We start from the raw sequence: 18,160 nt of genomic DNA, 5'->3' as shown, positions 1-18,160 counted from the left end.
TTTAATTTCATACTTTTTATACGATAATTAGTTTAATTTTCAAATGTCCATTTCTATGATAATTATAATTTTTCTTCATATATATATATATATATATGATAATTATATATAATTTTTCTAGTGTAGAAACGCCCATCAATAAAAAACATAAAGTCTTTGAGTCGCCCGACTGACTTCTCCACCCTATTCGTCACCTCTGTGCCACAGCGTTGCCTGAAAGTCGTTTTAAACAGGGTTAGTATTAAAATAGTCAATAAGGAACTCTCATGTTAGGTCAAATACATAAATCATCACATGATTGTCAGACAGCGGTAATTATTACCCCATGAAAATCGACATCCAACCAATCAAAATTACTTAATCTAAATCATACCATCTAAAATTCGAGTCAAGGATGGCATTTTGTTAATATTTGATATTTAAATTTAATAAGATTTTAGTTTTTTTTTTTTTTTGTTGTTGGATTTAATTTATTTCGGGTCGATTCTTGGGTTGTCATTTTCTTTTGTTTGATCAACCCAATCAACCCGAAAATAGAGTCACAATCCAACCCTACCCTATCTTATTTTTAAGGTTATTATAAAAATTAATAATATTTAACATCGATATTTTTTAAAATAATTAAAAACATAATTTCACAAGTACTCAATCTCTAAAAAATTTAAAAGAATAATTAAAAAAAGCGTAAGAAACAGACCTCTCACATGCAAAAGTGGGCTTAGACCGTTACAAATGGTATTAGCGCCAGACACTAAGCCGTGTGGCAATGAAGACGTTGGCTTCGAAGGGAGGTAGATTGTGAGATCTCACATGAACGAAGCAATTTTATAAGAATGTGGAAATCTCTTCCTAACATACGTGTTTTAAAATCGAGGTTGACGGTGATATGAAACGAACTAAAACGAACAATATCTGTTAGTGATAAGTTTGGACTATTACACTTAACGCTCACGTTTATTGAATGTCAAACATGTGGCGTACAATGACAATGAATGGGAATGCCTAATAGCCATAATTTCAAGAACTTCCCAGTTAATCCTGCATTTATTTATTGTCTCAGGCAAGAACACCCAAGCACCAACAGGATAATCTATATTCCGACCATTGCAACTCAGGAAGTAACTTGTAACGTCCCAAGTTTACTATGGGTAGATATTGTCCTTTTTTAGTTTTCTCCCGAGTTTCTTCCCAAGGTTTTTAAAACGCGTATGCTAGAGAGAGATTTCCACACCCTTATAAAGGGTGTTTTGTTCCCCTCTCCAATCGATTTGGAATTTCACAATCCACCCCACTTCGGGGCCAGCGTCCTTGTTGGCACTCCTTCCCCTCTCTAGTCAATGTGGGACACCCCAATTCACCTTCTTCAGGTCCTAGCATCCTCACCGGCACACCGCCTAGTGTCCACCTCCTTCGAGGTTCATCCTCCTCACCGACACATTGTTAGGAATCACGGATCTACACAATGATATGATATTGTCCACTTTGAGCATAAGCTCTCATGACTTTGCTTTGGGCTTCCCAAAAAGGCCTCATACCAATAGAGATATAATCCTCAACAATCCTCCCCTCGAACAAAGTACACTATAAGCCTCCCCTGAGACTTATGGCTCTCAAATAGCCTCCCCTTAATCGAGGCTCGACTCCTTTCTCTGGAGCCCTCGAACAAAGTACACCCTTTGTTCGACACTTTAGTCACTTTTGACTACAACTTCGAAGCCCACAATTCTTTGTTCGCAGTTGAGGATTTTATCGACATGACTAAGTTTAGGGCATGGCTCCAATACCATGTTAGGAATCACGGATCTCCACAATGATATGATATTGTCCACTTTAAGCATAAGCTCTCATGGCTTTGCTTTGGGCTTCCCCAAAAGGCCTCATTCCAATGGATATAATCTTCAACACACATCACCCGGTGTCTAGCTCATACCATTTGTAACACCCTAATCCACCACTAGCCGATATAATCCTCTATGGACTTTCCCTTCCAAGCTTCTCCTCAAGGTTTTTAAAACGCGTCTATCAATGAGAGGTTTCCACACCCTTACAAAGAGTGTTTTGTTCCGCTCTCCTACATGAGATCTCAAACGCCCCAAATGTGAATATGGAACAAAAGAACACTGCCATCCGATCTCGAGCCTAAACTCCCTCATTCTTTCAAGGATCGTTCCTCACATCAGATCAGATCAATGACATCTATAGCAGAAATTCTCTCAAGAATCTAACAAGAGCTCTGAGCTCAATCCATTCCAGAAACGTCTCCATATGGATAGTATGAGGCATATCATGATCTTAGGGTTCCATAAATCTTTCCCAAACCCTAGAAATTGCTTAATCAGAAACTATTTCATTCCTATACTTTGGATCTTTGAAGGTAGGAAAGGATTTCATAAGAAATTTCACAGCCAAATACTCTGTAAGCCAAATTACAGATAATTTCTACCAAATACTCTGTCTCTAAATGCTCGAAATCTACAAAAATAACATCGCAAAACTAGCATAAACGAAAGCCTAAGGAATAGATCATTACAGACAAGAACATTCAACCAACCAGATTTGATTCAAAGTCATTTCACCTCAAATTTCAAGAACAGGCACGCACACACATACCTAGAGGAGAAGGAGCTTCATCCCGCCGAGATTGGTTCGAGCCGAAACCCTTTTCCAGCCCTTCTCTCACTCTGTTGTTCCTCGTTTTTTTGTTTTTTTTTTTTTTTTAATCTTTATGTTAAATTAATAAAATCCCAAAAATATTATTAAACTTCCTAAATTTCAAAAATATTCTTAAATTCTTAAAAATTAAAAATAAATAAATAAATAAATACCCTTGCAATTTATTCTAAAAAATATTACTAAACTTTTCAAAATTTAAAAATATTCTTAAATTCGTAAAGAAATTAAATTAAATACCATTACAATTTTTTCTAAAAAATATTACTAAATTTTTAAAAATTTAAAAATATTCTTAAATACTTCAAAAAAATTAAATTAAATACCCTTACAATTTTTTCTAAAAAAATATTACTAAATATTTCAAATTTTAAAAATATTCTTAAATTCTTAATATATATATATATATATATATATATATATATATATATATATATATTATTATTATTATTATTAATTTTAGATAAAAAAAAATAAAAAATAAAAAAAAGTCCACAATTAGTTTAAAAAATACCATTTACATTTTTAAAAATTTAATTAATACTCTTAAAATTTGTTTATTTTTTTATAGAAAATTTAAAAATATAGTTTCAAAAGTACACCTAATTTTTTTAAACACAATATTAAAAATGTTAAAAACAAAAGTCCTAGTGATCCGACGGTGCTCGGATCATCTAAGAATTATTCGAGCTATATAAAGGGAAACTCTCACGTACAATTTCTTTTTTTTTTATTTTTTTTTTTTGGGGGAGGAGCCCGATAGGGTACCTCACTGACTGTTCCCGAACCTAAATTTAAAAAATTGAAGGGTAATAATGTTTTCGAAACATGGTTAGAATTTTTAATAGTATTTTTTAAACAAATTACCAATAATTTTCATTTAAGCATATTTTTAAGATTAATTTTAANAAAAAAAAAAAAAAAAAAAAAAAAAAAAAAAGTGAAAAATATGGGTGGGCTGTCGGCCCAAGAAAATGGAACAGAAAGTGGGCCCAGGCCCAGAATTACATAGTACGGAAAAATAAATAAATAAATAAAAAGGAAAAGAGCGGGAGAAGTGCGGGATTCACGAGAAAATAAGATAAGAGTCAGAGTGTGGGGAGTTGAGACAGGACGGGTACGAGGGTACAACGTCGTGACAGCGATGCAACACCGGCTCCCCCTCGTACGGTCCACCTCGGAAATTACTCTCTTTTTTTTATTTTTTTTATTTTTTATTTTTATTTTTTTATTTTATCCAAACTTAATAATAATAATAATATTATTATTATTATTTTCACCCCAATATTATAATAATAATTGATGAGTCAGATCCACTTCCCAAACTTCCAAAGTTAATTTTCCCATTATTGGAAAGTGCCTAGATTTTCTCTTTTTATTTTTAATTATTATTTACCTTTTTATTTCCTAGTTTTATATTATATTTTATTTTCATTATTTCCCTCTCACTTTTCTATCCAATTATCATCATAATATTAACATTAAATGGATTTTCATTTTTGGTTTATCACATTATATTTTATCGTCCTTCTCGGTTGCTTTTTCGTGTTACGATCTGTGACTTCAGGTTTTTTTCTCTATTCTTTCCCGTTTTACCCTCACTCGTGAAGACAAAAAACAAGGGCGATATCTTCGTTGCATTTTTCTTCATCGTTCCTAGTATCTAATTATATTACACCCTCTATGTTTCATTCCCGGTAACAGTTCAGTTTTAAAATAAAATACGTCTATTAGGGAGATGTTTCCTCACCTTATGAAAAATGTTTCGTTTCCCTCTCCAACCGACGATGCTAGCTTGATTCACTAACTTGATTCGCTAGATGACGATGACGATGGATGTCGAGAGATTTTTAAAACTATTTAGGTCTAGAGAGTTTGTTTTGGATCGAATCGGGGTTTCTGAGTTTAGGAAAGGAACGTGAAGAGGAAGAAGAGGAGAAAGGAAAGTGATCGAGAAAACGAAGAGGGACGGTGGGGAATAACGACCACATGAGAAAGATAGGTGTTATGAACGAAGGACCCGAACGAAATTAAATTCAAATCTCTAAGATTTAATTTCATTAAAACTTAAATATAATATGATTTTGTTGGGTTAAACTAAGTTTTCAACCAACGTTCTTGTATTATAGAGACCTATGATTTATTGATGGGCCACCAATAAATAAACAAACCTACCTTCAACCCTAAGGAACAATAAACCATTCTTTCATATTTTGTGGAATCAAATTTTTTAGGGTAACAAAAAAAAATAAAAAAAAAGTAATCGTTCGAGTTGAGAATTTGTAACAGCCCATCGCTAGTAGATACTATCCGTTTTTGCCTGTTACGTATTATCGTCAATCTTGCGATTTTAAAACACGTCTGCTAGGGAGAGGTTTCCACACCCTTATAAGAAATGTTTCGTTCTCCATTCCAACCAATCTGGAATCTCGCTAGCACGCTGCCCAGTGTTTGACTTTGATACTATTTGTAACAGTTCAAACCCACCGTTAGCAAATATTATCCACTTTGACCCATTATGTATCATTATCAGCCTCACAATTTTACAACGTGTCTGTTAAGGGGAGGTTTCCACACCCTTATAAGGAGTGTTTCGTTCTCCATTCCAACCAATGTGGAATCTCATAATCCACCCCCTTGAGGTCCCAACGTCTTTGCTAGCACACCGCTAACTGTCTGGCTTTGATACTATTTGTAACAGTTCAAATCCACTACTAGCAAATATTATCCGCTTTGGCCCATTATGTATCATCATCAGCCTCACAGTTTTAAAACGTGTCTGTTAGGGAGAGGTTTCCACACCCTTATAATGAGTGTTTCGTTCTCCATTCCAATCAATGTGGAATCTCACAATCCACCCCCTCGAGGTCCCAACATCTTCGCTAGCACATCGCTAACTATCTGGCTTTGATACTATTTGTAACAGTTCAAACCCACTGCTAGCAAATATTATCCGCTTTGACCCATTATGTATCATCATCAGCCTTACAATTTTACAACGTGTCTGTTAAGGGGAGGTTTCCACACCCTTATAAGGAGTGTTTCGTTCTCCATTCCAACCAATGTGGAATCTCACAATCCACCCCCTCGAGGTCCCAACATCTTCGCTAGCACATCGCTAACTATCTGGCTTTGATACTATTTGTAACAGTTCAAACCCACTGCTAGCAAATATTATCCGCTTTGACCCATTATGTATCATCATCAGCCTCACAATTTTACAACGTGTCTGTTAAGGGGAGGTTTCCACACCCTTATAAGGAGTGTTTCGTTCTCCATTCCAACCAATGTGGAATCTCACAATCCACCCCCTCGGGGTCCCAACGTCTTCGCCAGCACACCGCTAACTGTCTGGCTTTGATACTATTTGTAACAGTTCAAACCCACTGCTAGCAAATATTATCCGTTTTGGCCCATTATGTATCATCATCAGCCTCACAGTTTTAAAACGTGTCTGTTAAGGGGAGGTTTCCACACCCTTATAATGAGTGTTTCGTTCTCCATTCCAACCAATGTGGAATCTCACAATCCACCCCCTCGGGGTCCCAACGTCTTCGCCAGCACACCGCTAACTGTCTGGCTTTGATACTATTTGTAACAGTTCAAACCCACTGCTAGCAAATATTATCCGTTTTGGCCCATTATGTATCATCATCAGCCTCACAGTTTTAAAACGTGTCTGTTAAGGGGAGGTTTCCACACCCTTATAATGAGTGTTTCGTTCTCCATTCCAATCAATGTGGAATCTCACAATCCACCCCCTCGGGGTCCCAACGTCTTCGCTAGCACACCACTAACTGTTTGGCTTTGATACTATTTGTAACAGTTCAAACCCACCGCTAGCAAATATTATCCACTCTGATCCATTATGTATCACCATCAACCTCACAGTTTTAAAACGAGTCAACTAGGAAAAAATTTCTACACGCTTATGAGAAATGCCGTAAAATTTTCAACCTAAATAGTCCTTATTAAATAAAAACACTCAATCTAGCTCAACCATAATTATTGAACTCAACTAGATCTAATTTTTAAAAAATTCATAATAATTCAATTTAAATAAATTAAACCCAATTGAAGGCACTAAAATTAAATGTTTTCTAAAAAAAATTATTTCTTACATAATGCTTTCGTCATCCTTTCCTAACTTTAGAAAAAGGCATGAAAATTGGAAAAAAAAAAAAAGAAAAAGAAAAAGCTTCTATTTTTGTGGTTTAAAATGGGTCGACGTTGCACAAATTAAAAGAATAAAAAAGGAAAAAGGAAACGTGGAATGTGTGACAATAATAATAATAATAAATAAATAAATAAATTAATTAATTAATGACGACATTAATATCCAATAATAAAATCCAAACACAATACCAGAAGAACATGACGTGGGACACTCTAATTGACTCATAGCTGATTTAAATAGTTTTTGAGTCAACGTGGCATTTTTATAAATTATTTTTTTAAACTTATATTTTAATAAATTTCAATAATAATTCCCTTTTAAATTAATATTTTGTTTCATAAATATCATTAAACTTTTAAAAATGGTTTAAAAAATACCTTTGAATTTTCGGAACTTTCATTGATAACGTTAGATTTGTTTAAAAAGTTCAAAAATATTTTAGTGTGTGCGGTGGACGTATCGAACCAAAATAAGATCTCAAATACGACCTATCACAAGAATAGTTTGGTTAGTAGGACGATATTGCTGAAAAGATAGACATATGGGCTGTGTGTGGTGTGGACGTATCGAACCGAAATAAGATCTCAAACACGACCTATCACAAGAATTGTTTGTTTCGTAGGACGGTATTGCTGAAAAGATAAACAGATTGCCCATCTTTTCTTTAATCTCGGGAGAAATATTCAAGTCCACCTGCCTATGCATCTCTAGTGTAACGGCTCAAGCCCACCGCTAGCAAATACTATCATCTGAGCAGATACTGTCCTTTGCTAGGGAAATGTTTTCACACCCTTATAAAGGGTTTCCTTTTCTGGCTTCCCCTATCCTCTGAGCAGATACTGTCCTTTGCTAGGGAAAGGTTTTCACACCGTTACAAAGGGTTTTCCTTTCAGGCTTCCCCTCAAGGCTTTAAAAGTCGTTGCTAGGGAAAAGTTTCCACACCCTTATAAAGGGTGTTTCGTTCTCCTCTCCAACCGATGTGGGACCCCCACCAAATCCACCCTTTTGGGCCCAGCGTCCTTACTATCACATCTCCTCGTGCCTACCCCTTCGGAGAACATCCTCCTTGCTCTAATATCATTTATAATAGCCCAAGCCTACCGCTAGCAAATATTATCCTCCTTAAGCTTTCTCTTTCGAGCTTCTCCTTAAGGGTTTAAAACACGTCTGTTAGGGAGAGATCTCCACACCCTTACAAGGAGTGTTTCATTCTCCTCCCCAACCAACGTGGGATATCACATCCAAATTGGGGCCAACGCTATGCGAACAGATGGTGTAGGTTCCCCAATCTAAACTACCACATATGTTTTTAACCCCGATGTAAGTGATTCAAAGTTCCCCGCTAATTTTTACGCAATAATAATGACGTCAATTTCAATTTATTTAATAAAAATAAATTAATTTGGGTATTTGAAATTAAAAAAATGAACAATAGAATCATAAATATATATATAAATTGAAGTAATTAAGAATGGGCGTAGGATGTCAGAACTTGGTTGAGGCCTTTGAGAGCTCGTGTTTCTCGTGATATACATTTTCTACTGCGTCAGTCAACCTATCCTGCCACTCACTTCACAGATAATAAAATCAGTTTTTATTTATTTATTTTTTTTCCATTAAAAAAAAAATATATTTTTTTTAATTTTAATTTTTTTTTCATGTTTTTGTGTATTTAGTCCATGAAATTAAATAATTTTCATTTTTTTTTTTGTTAAATGTCATTTATTTTTTTAATTTTGCGTCTAAAATTATTAGATTTAAAGCGGAAAGTTTAAGGTTCGATATCTAATCAATTAGCTAATTTTTTTTTAAAAATCAAATATGTTAGCGACATTTTTAGAATTCGGTTTACAAAAAATTATTAAGATCCCATAATCCGTTCGAGGAGAACGAAACGTCCTCTAAACTTTTCCTTGTTAGACGCGTTTTAAAGCTTCGAGGGAAAGCCCAAAAAAGACAATATATACGATGGTCTGGGTCGTTACAGGTTATAAAGTTTAATAATTAATTTATTAATTTAGAAATTTATTATACACTTAATATTATCTATTTGTAAAGAAAATTTTAAAATTTCATAAATCATTTTAAATATGTTTTTGAAGAAAAATAAATTTATCTAGATAATTTAGAGTTAATTTTATATATGAACTTTAAAAATAATTATAAATTATTTAATTAATATTGAAAAAATATAAATTAAATTTTTTTCTAAATATTAAAGCATGAACTATTTTTTATTATAATAAATTTGGAAAAAAAGAAAAAGTGAAAAAAATGAAAATATAAAATGACGTCATATTTATTTGAGATGGTAAGAAATTGGACGATAAAGTGAAAAAGAAAATACAAGAAAAAGATCTCATAGGACACTATTAGATCTTGTGCCCCACCATTAATATTCAACATTCAAACCAATTTCACTCCATTTTTAAGGTTTCAATTCATTTAGTACTCGATTGACAATGCACACAGATCGAGTTGAGTGAGACCAACCTGTTGAACGATGAAAGTCCCACATCGACTAATTTAGGGAATGATCATGAGTTTATAAGTAAGGAATACTAACTCTATCGGTATGAGGCCTTTTGGGGAAGCCCAAAGCAAAGCCATGTGAGCTTATACTCAAAGTGGACAATATCACACCAGTGTGGAGAGTCGTGTTTGTCTAACATGGTATCAGAGCCATGCCCTAAACTTAGTTTTTTAGTAAAAAATGACTAAGACTCCAAAGGAGTCGAGCCTCGATTAAGGGGAGGCGCACTTTGTTGGATGATGAAAGTCCCACATCGACCACACAATTGTGGAGAGTCGTGTTCGTCTAACACAACCCATTTTGAGTTAGTTGAGTTAGTGACCCGAGCAGATACATGTTACATTAATGACTAAAGTCATATAAAATTCAAATATCAAATATCCACAAGTCACAATGCATCACTAAGATTGTAGTTTGTATTCTAGTTAAACGATATGAACATTAATGAAAATCAGACTTTTGATCTCACTGATGTTTCTCATTTTTAACATTGTATCAGAGCATCATTCTTAACAGAACACCTATAATTCTCAAACGTTTTAAGACCTTTCAATTTGTGTTAAGTTGATCCGTAAATTTTAAAAAATATGGAACAAAAAAGGAATTCGTGATTTGTCCACAAATAATGATTGTGTCTCATGAAAGAACATGGAGGTATTAAACCCAATGGAAATGAAGAACCATGAAGATGAAATTGATACTCAATGAGGGAGCCAACAAAGAAGAAAAAGGAAAATGATAGCGTCCAATGGTAACGCAAAAGAATCTTATCTTATCTTATCTCATTCAGACACTCTGCACTACTGAACCTAAGCGTACCTCCTTCCAAATTCATGACCCTCTCGAGATCCCCATTCCCGTCGCCGAGCAGCCAATGCGGCGGCGCCGCCAGGATATGGTGGGGTTAGTGACTATCAGCTGTTGGAAAGTCGGTGGTGAGGGAAAGTTTGGCGGCGGAGCTTTTAAGTTGGTTGAATGTGGTTATACATTCTCCTCCTAATGGTGTTCATATGATGCACTAAATAACATTAAAGTTGGTACATTTTGAGATTATTCTCCAAATTTAATCTAATGATATACTACTAATCATTATGATCTCCGATTTTATGTTTGTTTCGATTTCACAAGTGGTGATAAGGCCCAGTTCGGTTTGGCTTGGCTTGACTCGACTCTCTCCTCTCTTCTGAATTCCTTTGCTCCCTTGGTCCCCTTGTCTCTGATCTCTCCTCTCACGTTGAATCTCTATCTCTTTTTGGTTTCGTTGTGCTCTAGTGCTTCACTTTCGGTGTCACTGTAGCAAGATTAGTCGATTGAGTTTGAGTCTTGTGATCGATTCAACAAAGGTTCTACTTCAGGTCTCTTCTTCGTTAATAGATATTGTCATCTTTAGGCTTTCCCTTCGAAGATTTCACTTCAAGGTTTTAAAATGTGTCTGCTAGGGAGAGGTATCCACACCTTTACGAGGAATAGTTTGTTCCCCTATCCAATCGACATGAGATCTCACAATCCACCTCCCTTCAGGGCCCAGTGTCTACAATGACTGTCTCTGATGCCATTTGTAACAGCCCAAGCCCACCGCTAGTACATATTGTCTTCTTTGATTTTTACTTCAAGGGTTTCCCTTCAAAGTTTTCAAGCGTGTCTACTAGGGAGAGGTTTTCACACTCTTATGAGAAATACTTCGTTCTCCTCTCCAATCGACATGAGATCTCACAATCCACCTCTCTTCGGGGCCCAGTGTCCTCGATGACACACCGTTTAGTGACTGTCTCTGATACCATTTGTAATAGCCCAAGCCCACCGCTAGTACATATTGTCTTATTTGATTCACTTCAACGGTTTTCCCTCAAGGCTTTCAAGCGCGTCTACTAGGGAGAGGTTTCCACGCCCTTACAAAAAATACTCCGTTCTCCTCTCCAATCGATGTACGATAAGTGTGAGTGATCTCTTAACCTCGTGATCTCCAAACAAACAAGTTGTTTGGAGATCATCCAAAGTAAAAGCTAGTGAGATGTGGCACTCAAGTAAACGAGGGGTACACGAAAAAAAATTGAAACCAAATTTAAATGAGAATGATCCCGAGAATATAAAATTATCGTTAAATGAGTCATCATGGTAATGATATCAATAGAGGATTCATTTGATGATTAAGTGCCAACTATTATCCATTAGAGTTTAACATAAAACCTACCTAAATCTCAATAGAATTGGCAACCATAGATTGATTTAATTTTCATTAGGGCCAACCTAATTATGAATAATTCACTACGACCACGTTACGAATCGGTAAGCATATGCATCTTTGACTTTAAAAGCGAGATTCCTTTTAGAATACTTTTAATTTTTAACTATTTTCAATGTTTTCTCATCATTATTATACTGATGTTCAAGAATCGAGTAACGAGAATGTTTGTCAATTGTGGTATGAATTTTAGGAGTGTTAAAAAAATTTATTGACCTAATAACTCGAAAATCTTGATCAACTAATTCCCTTTATAATGAGTACGTGTTCGTACTCATCATAAGGGGAAGTATCCCGATGCACGTGAGTATACATTTATGCATGAGGTCCCAACATTTTTCATGCTAAACAAATCATGCAAGACCACCCGTTTTTCAATTTCATTTCACTCATAGCATAACCTTTAAAACATGTCTTAGGGGTTGTTGTACATCGTAAACCTCCTTTTATCTTAAAACATTTCGTTGCATGTCATACATATCATGACCTTACTTAATCATGTCACAGTACGTCATGACATTTCATAGCATTTCATAATTCATCAAAGCATAATATGACATCCATTCATATTATAAAGTTATTTGACATATACAGGCATATCAAATAATAAACCATATCATTGAAACATATCATATTATAAAACATAACAAACATATCAAACATATGACATGTGCAGGGTCACTAGGCACGTGTCATCATACATAAGACAACTTTTCCAACCATACCAATAGTAGAGCCACTTAGTTTATCTGGACCGAAACTACTATGACCCTTGATTGCTAGCTTAATGTTGTTCTCTGAAATTCAATTCTGTCTAAAGAATCCCACAAGCATAAATTAGGATTTCTACCGTGAGTATCAATTCACCTAATTTCGCATAAACTAATTTAAACTAGCTAAAAAGTAGTCATACTAACCTTAAACGCTTCCGAAGATTTAAAACTAGTAGAAAAAGGTCTGAGCACTAGTAGGAAAAAGTCTGATCGTATCTGTAATGGTACACCTTCTGAGGNCCAAAGGAGTCGAGCCTCGATTAAGGGGAGGCGCACTTTGTTGGATGATGAAAGTCCCACATCGACCACACAATTGTGGAGAGTCGTGTTCGTCTAACACAACCCATTTTGAGTTAGTTGAGTTAGTGACCCGAGCAGATACATGTTACATTAATGACTAAAGTCATATAAAATTCAAATATCAAATATCCACAAGTCACAATGCATCACTAAGATTGTAGTTTGTATTCTAGTTAAACGATATGAACATTAATGAAAATCAGACTTTTGATCTCACTGATGTTTCTCATTTTTAACATTGTATCAGAGCATCATTCTTAACAGAACACCTATAATTCTCAAACGTTTTAAGACCTTTCAATTTGTGTTAAGTTGATCCGTAAATTTTAAAAAATATGGAACAAAAAAGGAATTCGTGATTTGTCCACAAATAATGATTGTGTCTCATGAAAGAACATGGAGGTATTAAACCCAATGGAAATGAAGAACCATGAAGATGAAATTGATACTCAATGAGGGAGCCAACAAAGAAGAAAAAGGAAAATGATAGCGTCCAATGGTAACGCAAAAGAATCTTATCTTATCTTATCTCATTCAGACACTCTGCACTACTGAACCTAAGCGTACCTCCTTCCAAATTCATGACCCTCTCGAGATCCCCATTCCCGTCGCCGAGCAGCCAATGCGGCGGCGCCGCCAGGATATGGTGGGGTTAGTGACTATCAGCTGTTGGAAAGTCGGTGGTGAGGGAAAGTTTGGCGGCGGAGCTTTTAAGTTGGTTGAATGTGGTTATACATTCTCCTCCTAATGGTGTTCATATGATGCACTAAATAACATTAAAGTTGGTACATTTTGAGATTATTCTCCAAATTTAATCTAATGATATACTACTAATCATTATGATCTCCGATTTTATGTTTGTTTCGATTTCACAAGTGGTGATAAGGCCCAGTTCGGTTTGGCTTGGCTTGACTCGACTCTCTCCTCTCTTCTGAATTCCTTTGCTCCCTTGGTCCCCTTGTCTCTGATCTCTCCTCTCACGTTGAATCTCTATCTCTTTTTGGTTTCGTTGTGCTCTAGTGCTTCACTTTCGGTGTCACTGTAGCAAGATTAGTCGATTGAGTTTGAGTCTTGTGATCGATTCAACAAAGGTTCTACTTCAGGTCTCTTCTTCGTTAATAGATATTGTCATCTTTAGGCTTTCCCTTCGAAGATTTCACTTCAAGGTTTTAAAATGTGTCTGCTAGGGAGAGGTATCCACACCTTTACGAGGAATAGTTTGTTCCCCTATCCAATCGACATGAGATCTCACAATCCACCTCCCTTCAGGGCCCAGTGTCTACAATGACTGTCTCTGATGCCATTTGTAACAGCCCAAGCCCACCGCTAGTACATATTGTCTTCTTTGATTTTTACTTCAAGGGTTTCCCTTCAAAGTTTTCAAGCGTGTCTACTAGGGAGAGGTTTTCACACTCTTATGAGAAATACTTCGTTCTCCTCTCCAATCGACATGAGATCTCACAATCCACCTCTCTTCGGGGCCCAGTGTCCTCGATGACACACCGTTTAGTGACTGTCTCTGATACCATTTGTAATAGCCCAAGCCCACCGCTAGTACATATTGTCTTATTTGATTCACTTCAACGGTTTTCCCTCAAGGCTTTCAAGCGCGTCTACTAGGGAGAGGTTTCCACGCCCTTACAAAAAATACTCCGTTCTCCTCTCCAATCGATGTACGATAAGTGTGAGTGATCTCTTAACCTCGTGATCTCCAAACAAACAAGTTGTTTGGAGATCATCCAAAGTAAAAGCTAGTGAGATGTGGCACTCAAGTAAACGAGGGGTACACGAAAAAAAATTGAAACCAAATTTAAATGAGAATGATCCCGAGAATATAAAATTATCGTTAAATGAGTCATCATGGTAATGATATCAATAGAGGATTCATTTGATGATTAAGTGCCAACTATTATCCATTAGAGTTTAACATAAAACCTACCTAAATCTCAATAGAATTGGCAACCATAGATTGATTTAATTTTCATTAGGGCCAACCTAATTATGAATAATTCACTACGACCACGTTACGAATCGGTAAGCATATGCATCTTTGACTTTAAAAGCGAGATTCCTTTTAGAATACTTTTAATTTTTAACTATTTTCAATGTTTTCTCATCATTATTATACTGATGTTCAAGAATCGAGTAACGAGAATGTTTGTCAATTGTGGTATGAATTTTAGGAGTGTTAAAAAAATTTATTGACCTAATAACTCGAAAATCTTGATCAACTAATTCCCTTTATAATGAGTACGTGTTCGTACTCATCATAAGGGGAAGTATCCCGATGCACGTGAGTATACATTTATGCATGAGGTCCCAACATTTTTCATGCTAAACAAATCATGCAAGACCACCCGTTTTTCAATTTCATTTCACTCATAGCATAACCTTTAAAACATGTCTTAGGGGTTGTTGTACATCGTAAACCTCCTTTTATCTTAAAACATTTCGTTGCATGTCATACATATCATGACCTTACTTAATCATGTCACAGTACGTCATGACATTTCATAGCATTTCATAATTCATCAAAGCATAATATGACATCCATTCATATTATAAAGTTATTTGACATATACAGGCATATCAAATAATAAACCATATCATTGAAACATATCATATTATAAAACATAACAAACATATCAAACATATGACATGTGCAGGGTCACTAGGCACGTGTCATCATACATAAGACAACTTTTCCAACCATACCAATAGTAGAGCCACTTAGTTTATCTGGACCGAAACTACTATGACCCTTGATTGCTAGCTTAATGTTGTTCTCTGAAATTCAATTCTGTCTAAAGAATCCCACAAGCATAAATTAGGATTTCTACCGTGAGTATCAATTCACCTAATTTCGCATAAACTAATTTAAACTAGCTAAAAAGTAGTCATACTAACCTTAAACGCTTCCGAAGATTTAAAACTAGTAGAAAAAGGTCTGAGCACTAGTAGGAAAAAGTCTGATCGTATCTGTAATGGTACACCTTCTGAGGAGAGAGGAAAGAGAAAAAAAAAAAAAAAAAAAAAAGGGGGCCCCCGCCGAAAATCACGAGATTTCGGCGGGATCCACTCAGGCTCCCATAAACCCTAGGAGTGGCCACCTCCTTTAGGGAGAAGGGAGTGCTAGTGGGGTTTGAAGCAGGAGGAAGCCGACGCGCCACCGGAGAACGGACGAGCGACGACGCATCCACCGACGACAATAGCCAAGCCCTGCGAGTTGGATCGTCGGGACTTTTGGACGAGGAAGACGCAGCGCAGGCGCGGGTCGACCCCCGGCATTCGGCGAGACCTCTCAGCCCGCGTTCGGACACCACCCCAGGGTCTCGTCCCCTTTGTGGCCCAAACCGAAGGCGTTCCAGAAACCCTGCGCCGGCGGTGTTCGTCGCAGCCATCGGTTTCTGCTCCACCGGCGGCTTCGCGAACCTCCGGCTCGGCTAAGTGCGGCTTGGCGGCTCGACATCCGAATAGTATACCGATTCCTAGGTTTTCGACCCTTCCGAAGCCATTTCCGCCCTCGTTTCAACCATTTGAGGTCAGTATAACTCCATGTGTGACAAATAGCTTGCGATAGGGACGTACTTGGTAGCTAGACACGAGGGATAGTTGTGAAGGCGCTCTAAGTGTATCATGTTGTCTTATAGGAGGTAGTTAGGCGCTGGAGTTAGCGTTGTGGGCGACTTCGGTCAAGGCCAAGGAGGTAAGTAACCTTACTGTTGGCGTTAGTTATGTATGTATGTTGGTGCGTGCCCTGTGGCCCTTGCATGCACCATATGTTGTTGCTGTATGCTAGGTTAGATGTTTCTTGCCGTGAAATGCTATGCATGCTTTGTTTATGTATGTGATTCTTGCAGTGAATTGCTATGTATGCCATGTTTATGAATATGATGTTGTGACGCGTTTTGTCGCCCTGTATGTATGATGAGCTTGATTGACATGTCATGATTGTAATGAGAACCCCACATGCCATGAATAAGATGACTAGTATGCTAGGATATGCTTGCTCAATGTGGACCCGGTTATGCTATGTTATGCTTGCCTAATGTGGACCCGGTTATGCTATGTTATGCTTGCCTAATGTGAGTGAACCCAGTTATGCTATGCAATGCGGCGAGGGGATGGAGCGTCGTATGTGTAATGCCATGGAGGTAAACCTTAAGAACCTCATGCACGCTATGGTTATGTACTTGGGGCACTCCCCCGTTATGCTACGGATGGTATGGATGCGTATATTCGATATTGTGTTCGCCACGATATCATGCAGGCCCTCCTTTGTCCGTGGCGTCCGGTATTGTATGTCATACATACCCGACCAAGCCAGGCCCAGGGAGTTCGCTTGCGAGCTCGCCTGGTGGGCCCACAATCACACACGTGGGCCATGTGTGGGAAATTACCATGCATCCACCCCCGCCCGGACAAGGCAAGGGCCTAAGGCCATGGGAAGGAATGGAAGACAAACATCTCTCTCAGTTCCGTTCTTCTAGCAGTGTGCGACATGTATGGTAACGATGTGCGACATGTATGGGTATTCTGTGTGACATGTATGTGTGTTGTGTGCGTCATGTATGTGTATCGTGTGCGACATGTAGATGTACTGTGTGCGACTGCTTATATCCGAATGTATGAATATATGTTTAACCCCAACAGTGGGGCGACTTACTGGGTATTTTATATAATACTCAAGCCACGTGCTACCAATATTTTTCAGGAAAGGGCAAGGCTCCCATGTACGGGTGACGGTGGATGAGGCGAAGGGCCATGGAAAACTTGAGGAGGGTTTGTTGTGTCGTAGCGCCTGTTGAATTCTCTTGGGTTCTTAGTCTTGCAAATTGTTTTCTTTAGTCTCTGTTGATTACTTCTAGGCTAGGTTGTCGCAATTGTTTTTCCTAGGTATGAACTGCTTAAATTGATGAATGCATTTTCGTTATCGAGACTGTTTCCGTGTGAACTCTTGTCCTGTTGATTTGATGAGTATAAAGTAACGTCGCTAATTAGGGTGGAGAAAATTAGGGGCGTTACAGTATCAAACCCACATCAGATTAGCTGAAATGTCAGCCTAGAGCCATCAAAAAGTGTACTCTTCGACTGGCTTCAAACCGTTCAAGTGAGTTAAAATAAAAATGAAGGGGCTTCCGAAGAGTTGAAACTAATAGAGACCCAAGCCGAATACGCTAAAATGTCAGTCTACAGCGACGGGCGTCAAACCGTTCAAGTGGGTTAAAATAAAGACCAAGTGACCTCCTGGTCCCTTTTCACAGCGGAGTACAACTCCCCACTTTCTCAACCTATTCAATGTGAGACAACTTATTTTATTTATTGGGTTATTACCGATACCTCAACCTCAACAACAATCACACAAACAACTCAAGTAACATAACTCACCTACAAAGAGATCGACATTAAAGGCAAGACGAAAACCAACCATCCACACCTCGACACAGCCGAGAAAAAAAAAAAAG

The 18,160-nt window shown here is 37.1% G+C and overlaps 1 long non-coding RNA gene across 1 annotated transcript; it reads left to right on the top strand.

Moving 5' to 3' along the window:
• The first annotated feature begins 16,037 nt into the window (after positions 1-16,037).
• Positions 16,038-17,649, top strand: LOC111811367. The gene is made up of 3 exons (XR_002817535.1): positions 16,038-16,236; positions 16,346-16,401; positions 17,410-17,649. It is a non-coding gene; the product is annotated as an uncharacterized LOC111811367 (long non-coding RNA).
• Positions 17,650-18,160: the final 511 nt, after the last annotated feature.

The sequence above is a fragment of the Cucurbita pepo genome, chromosome LG15 (assembly GCF_002806865.2).
Source record: "Cucurbita pepo subsp. pepo cultivar mu-cu-16 chromosome LG15, ASM280686v2, whole genome shotgun sequence".
NCBI classification, from domain to species: Eukaryota; Viridiplantae; Streptophyta; class Magnoliopsida; order Cucurbitales; family Cucurbitaceae; genus Cucurbita; species Cucurbita pepo.
The sequence above is the reverse complement of the archived record's forward strand: the minus strand, read 5'-3'. Positions and strand labels throughout refer to the sequence as shown.